The 6498-nt window shown below is 48.5% G+C and overlaps 1 protein-coding gene across 1 annotated transcript in view; it reads right to left on the reverse strand.

The window, feature by feature from the left end:
- Positions 1-5958, reverse strand: part of LOC135513741 (protein unc-13 homolog B-like) — a 147410-nt gene extending 141452 nt beyond the window's left edge. The window contains exon 1 of the mRNA XM_064936633.1: positions 5277-5958. The gene's annotated coding sequence lies outside the window, so the exon portion shown is untranslated. The remainder of the gene's footprint in view (positions 1-5276) is intronic.
- Positions 5959-6498: the final 540 nt, after the last annotated feature.

Below are 6498 nucleotides of genomic sequence, written 5' to 3' on the forward strand. Positions count from 1 at the left end.
CAGTCAGTACCACGATCTAACCAGTCAGTACCACGATCTAACCAGTCAGTACCACGATCTAACCACAGTCAGTACCACGATCTAACCAGTCAGTACCACGATCTAACCAGTCAGTACCACGATCTAACCAGTCAGTACCACGATCTAACCAGTCAGTACCACGATCTAACCAGTCAGTACCACGATCTAACCACTCAGTACCACGATCTAACCACAGTCAGTACCACGATCTAACCAGTCAGTACCACGATCTAACCAGTCAGTACCACGATCTAACCAGTCAGTACCACGATCTAACCAGTCAGTACCACGATCTAACCAGTCAGTACCACGATCTAACCAGTCAGTACCACGATCTAACCAGTCAGTACCACGATCTAACCAGTCAGTACCACGATCTAACCAGTCAGTACCACGATCTAACCAGTCAGTACCACGATCTAACCAGTCAGTACCACGATCTAACCACAGTCAGTCTGTACCAGAATCAAACCACAGTCAGTCTGTACCAGAACCTAACCACAGTATGAGAGTATGAGCCCAGGTTGACAATCAATCATCAGACAGTCCATTAGTGGATTAGGGCTGAGTGAGTTTGAAGGCTGAATGGAGCCTGACTGTGTGGAGGTGTGGTTATGCACACAGATAGAAAGCCAGAGTGTATGGGTGTAGAGGAGAGAGAGAGAGAGAGAGAGAGAGAGAGAGAGAGAGAGAGAGAGAGAGAGAGAGAGAGAGAGAGAGAGAGCGAGAGAGAGAGAGAGAGAGAGAAAGAGAGGGACAGAGAGAGAGAGAGAGAGAGAGAGGGAGAGATAGAGGGAGAGAGACAGATAGAGAGAGAGAAAGAGAGAGATAGAGAGAGAGACAGAGAAAGAGAGGGACAGAGAGAGAGAGAGAGGGAGAGACAGAGAGAGAGAGAGGGAGGAGGAGAGAGAGGGAGAGAAGGAGAGAGAGAGGGAGGGAGAGGGAGAGAGAGACAGAGAAAGAGAGGGAGAGCGAGAGAGAGAGAGAGAGAGAAAGAGAGAGAGAGAGAGAGAGGGAGAGAGAGAGAGAGAGACAGATAGAGAGAGAGAAAGAGAAAGATAGAGAGAGAGACAGAGAAAGAGAGGGACAGAGAGAGAGAGTGAGAGAGACAGAGAGAGAGAGAGGGAGGAGGAGAGAGAGGGAGAGAAGGAGAGAGAGAGGGAGGGAGAGGGAGAGAGAGACAGAGAAAGAGAGGGAGAGCGAGAGAGAGAGAGAGAGAGAAAGAGAGGGACAGAGAGAGAGACAGAGAAAGAGAGGGACAGAGAGAGAGAGAGAGAGAGAGAGAGAGAGGGAGAGATAGAGGGAGAGAGACAGATAGAGAGAGAGAAAGAGAGAGATAGAGAGAGAGACAGAGAAAGAGAGGGACAGAGAGAGAGAGAGGGAGAGAGACAGAGAGAGAGAGAGAAAGAGAGAGAGAGAGAGAGAGAGAGAGAGAGAGAGAGACAGATAGAGAGAGAGAAAGATAGACAGAGAGACAGAGAAAGAGAGGGACAGAGAGAGAGAGAGAGGGAGAGAGACAGAGAGAGAGAGGGAGGAGGAGAGAGAGGGAGAGAAGGAGAGAGAGAGGGAGGGAGAGGGAGAGAGAGACAGAGAAATAGAGGGAGAGGGAGAGAGAGAGAGACAGAGAAAGAGAGGGACAGAGGGAGAGAGAGAGGGAGAGAGACAGATAGAGAGAGAGAAAGAGAGAGATAGAGAGAGAGAGGGAGGGAGAGAGAGAGAGAGAGAGAGACAGAGAGAGAGACAGAGAGAGAGAGAGAGAAAGAGAGAGAGAGAGAGAGAGAGAGAGAGAGGGGAGGGAGAGGGAGAGAGACAGACAGACAGACAGACAGAGACAGACAGAGACAGACAGACAGACAGACAGAGACAGACGGAGACAGACAGACAGACAGACAGACAGACAGACAGACAGACAGACATACAGACAGAGTAATCTATTGAAACAAATGTCAAATTGGCCAAATGACCGAACAACAGACCACGTATTCACCCTGCACACCCTAATTGACAAACAAACAAACCAAAACAAAGGCAAAGTCTTCTCATGATTTGTTGATTTAAAAAAAGCCTTTGACTCAATTTGTCATAAGGGTCTGCTATACAAACTGATGGAAAGTGGTGTTGGGGGAAAAACGCTACATTGTAAAAATCAAGCATTTAGTTAAAATTGGTAAAACACACACACACATTTCTTTCAACAGGGCCATGGGGTGAGTAAGGGACGCAGGTTAAGCGAGGGCACTAGAACAGTCTGCAGCACCCCGCCTCACCCTACTAGGAGAGGGAGAGGATGATCTGGTACTTCTGTCCCAAACCAAGGAAGGCCTAAAGCAGCACCTAGATATTCTGCACAGATTCTGTCAGACCTGGACCCTGACAGTAAATCTCAGTAATACAAAAATAATGGTGTTCCAAAAAATGTCCAGTTGCCAGGACCACAAATACAAATTCCATCTAGAAACCGTTGCACTTGATCACGATACATACCTCGGCCTAAACATCAGCACTACAGGTAACATCCACAAAGCTGTGAACGATCTGAGAGACAAGGCAAGAAGGGCCTTCTACGCCGTCAAAAGGAACATAACATTCGACATACCAATTATGATCTGGCTAAAAATACTTGAATCAGTTATAGAACCCATTGCCCTTTATGGCTGTGAGGTCTGGGGTCCGCTCATCAACCAAGAATTCACAAAATGGGACAAACACCAAATTGAGACTCTGCATGCAGAATTCTGCAAATATATCCTCTGTGTACAACGCAGAACACCAAATACATGCATGCAGAGCAGAACAAGGCTGATACCCGTTAATTATCAAAATCCAGAAAAAAGCTGTTAAATAATTCTCCAACCACCAAGAAAGGAAGTGATTCCCAAACCGTCGATAACAAAGCCATCACCTACAGAGAGATGAGCCTGGAGAAGAGTCCCCGAAGCAAGCTGGTCCTGGGGCTTGGTTCACAAACACACCACACAGAGCCATCACCTACAAAGAGATGAGCCTGGAGAAGAGTCCCCGAAGCAAGCTGGTCCTGGGGCTCTGTTCACAATCACACCCCACAGAGAGATGAGCCTGGAGAAGAGTCCCCTAAGCAAGCTTGTCCTGGGGCTCTGTTCACAAACACACCCCACAGAGAGATGAGCCTGGAGAAGAGTCCCCGAAGCAAGCTGGTCCTGGGGCTCTGTTCACAAACACACCCCACAGAGCCATCACCTTACAGAGAGATGAGCCTGGAGAAGAGTCCCCTCAGCAAGCTGGTCCTGGGGCTCTGTTCAGAAACACACCCTACAGAGAGATGAGCCTGGAGAAGAGTCCCCTCAGCAAGCTGGTCCTGGGGCTCTGTTCACAAACACACCCTACAGAGCCATCACCTTACAGAGAGATGAGCCTGGAGAAGAGTCCCCTCAGCAAGCTGGTCCTGGGGCTCTGTTCACAAACACACCCTACAGAGAGATGGGCCTGGAGAAGAGTCCCCTCAGCAAGCTGGTCCTGGGGCTCTGTTCACAAACACACCCTACAGAGAGATGAGCCTGGAGAAGAGTCCCCTCACCAAGCTGGTCCTGGGGCTCTGTTCACAAACACACCCCACAGAGCCATCACCTACAGAGAGATGAGCCTGGAGAAGGGTCCCCTAAGCAAGCTGGTCCTGGGGCTCTGTTCACAAACACACCCCACAGAGCCATCACCTACAGAGAGATGAGCCTGGAGAAGAGTCCCCTAAGCAAGCTGGTCCTGGGGCTCTGTTCACAAACACACCCTACAGAGAGATGAGCCTGGAGAAGAGTCCCCTCAGCAAGCTGGTCCTGGGGCTCTGTTCACAAACACACCCTACAGAGCCATCACCTACAGAGAGATGAGCCTGGAGAAGAGTCCCCTAAGCAAGCTGGTCCTGGGGCTCTGTTCACAAACACACCCTACAGAGAGATGAGCCTGGAGAAGAGTCCCCTAAGCAAGCTGGTCCTGTGGCTCTGTTCACAAACACAAACACACCCCACAGAGCCATCACCTACAGAGAGATGAGCCTGGAGAAGAGTCCCCTAAGCAAGCTGGTCCTGGGGCTCTGTTCACAAACACAAACACACCCCACAGAGCCCCAGGACAGCAACACAATTAGATCCAACCGAATCATGAGAAAACAAAAAGATAATTAATTGACACACTGGAAAGAATGAACAAAAAACAGAACACACTTGATTGCTATTTGTCCACAAACAGAGAGAATACAGCGGCAGAAAACCTGACCACGGTGACTGACCCAAACTTAAATACAGACTCAGTGAGCATAGCCTTGCTATTGAGAAAGGCCGCCGCAGGCAGACCCAAACTTAAATACAGACTCAGTGAGCATAGCCTTGCTATTGAGAAAGGCCGCCGCAGGCAGACCCAAACTTAAATACAGACCCAGTGAGCACAGCCTTGCTATTGAGAAAGGCCGCCGCAGGCAGACCCAAACTTAAATACAGACCCAGTGAGCACAGCCTTGCTATTGAGAAAGGCTGCTGTAGGCAGACATGGCTCTCAAGAGAAGACAGGATATGTGCTCACTGCCCACAAAATGAAGTGGAAACTGAGCTACAAATATTAGACCCATATTTCCCTCAGATTACAAAGACCCCAAAATAATTTGAAAAACAAACACAATTTTGATAAACTCCCATATCTACTGGGTGAAATACCACAGTGTGCCATCACAGCAGCAAGATATGTGACCTGTTGCCACAAGAAAAGGGCAACCAGTGAAGAACAAACACCATTGTAAATGATTTTCCCTTTTGTACTTTAACTATTTTCACATAGTATGAAATTGAAATGTCTTTATCCTTTTGGAAATGTTATGAGTGTAATGTTTACTCTTTTGTTTATTATCTATTTCACTTTATTATCTATTTCACTTTAAACATATGTTTCCCATGCCAAAAAAAGCCCCTTAAATTGAAAGTGAACTTGAATTGAGAGACAGAGAGGAAGAGAGAGAGTGAAAGAAAGATCGAGACAGAGAGCAGTGCTGTGGCAGTAATATTTCCATATGTCCCTGTGGATTTCAGAATAGAATCTGGCTGCGACGAGGACAGGAGAGGAAATGTGTATATTTGTCTATTTCGACATCATACATCAATATTAAAGACAGTTCTGCTGTTTGTTTTTTTGTTTTTTTACAACAAAATCCAATAGTGGATCCAGAAGATACAGTATTCTTTGGCATGTAAAAAACAGGCATGTGAGATCGAGAAGCAGAACGGACACCAACTTACCTCACAGAGATACCTCCAGTCATAAATCTAGAACCATCAAAAGGAAGAGTGGAATAAAGTTTAAAATCAGCAGAAACACCCCTTAAAAAAGGGGGGGAGATCCACAAGAAGAGCAGAGTCCTCACACATCAACAGGAGAGCTTATTTTAAAAAGGCTGAAAAAATGATAGAAGTAAGGGCGTGCCCCCCCCCCCCCTGTGTTCCAGGATCAATCCCATCAGCCTCCGACTCCAGAGGTGGACGGAGAGGTATGTAGCCAGCGCTTGTATCAGACCCCGTCCAAAAAGAGAAACGGAAAGATAAGCAGTTTCTTCTCTCTCTCTTTCTATATTCTCTCTCTTTTTCTCACAGAAGTAAGACTGGCTCAAAACCCCCACCTGTTTCTGTGTCACTGTCACTCACTTTGTCCCTCTCGCCCTCGCCCTCTCTTCTCCTTTAATCTTGTCTTGTCAATATCTATCTCAGTTCTTTCTTATACAGTTGACTCATTCTGGTTCTCTTTCATTCTATCACTCTCTTTCTCAATCATCCTATTTTTCACACTCGGACACAGTCACTCACAGTCACTCTTTCCTCATTTTTCTTTATCAATCTATGGTCCCTCCATCCTGTTAGTCTTTCTCTCACCTCTCCCTCCTCCTCCTCCAGTCGGAGAGAATGCAGCTTGTTGCTCACAGGAAACAGCTGCTCTACGTTTTATGGGCTCCCTCTCTCTACCGCTCCCTCTCTCTACCACACCCCCCCCTCCCTCACTCTACCGCTCCCTCACTCTACCGCTCCCTCACTCTACCGCTTCCTCACTCTACAGCTCCCTCACTCTACCGCTCCCTCTCTCTTCCGCTGCCTCTCTCTCTCTCTACCCCCCCCTCCCTCACTCTACCGCACCCTCTCTCTACCACACCCCCCCTCCCTCACTCTACTGCTCCCTCACTCTACCGCTCCCTCTCTTTCCCGCTGCCTCTCTCTCTCTCTCTCTCTACCACCCCCCTCCCTCACTCTACCGCTCCCTCACTCTACCGCTCCCTCACTCTACCGCTCCCTCTCTTTCCCGCTGCCTCTCTCTCTCTCTCTCCACCCCCCCTCCCTCACTCTACCGCTCCCTCTCTCTCTCTCTACCACACCCCCCCTCCCTCACTCTACCACTGCCTCTCTCTCTCTCTACCACACCCTCTCTCTACCACACCCCCCCTCCCTCACTCTACCGCTCCCTCACTCTACCGCT

Source organism: Oncorhynchus masou, chromosome 25, assembly GCF_036934945.1.
Source record: "Oncorhynchus masou masou isolate Uvic2021 chromosome 25, UVic_Omas_1.1, whole genome shotgun sequence".
Taxonomy (NCBI): domain Eukaryota; kingdom Metazoa; phylum Chordata; class Actinopteri; order Salmoniformes; family Salmonidae; genus Oncorhynchus; species Oncorhynchus masou.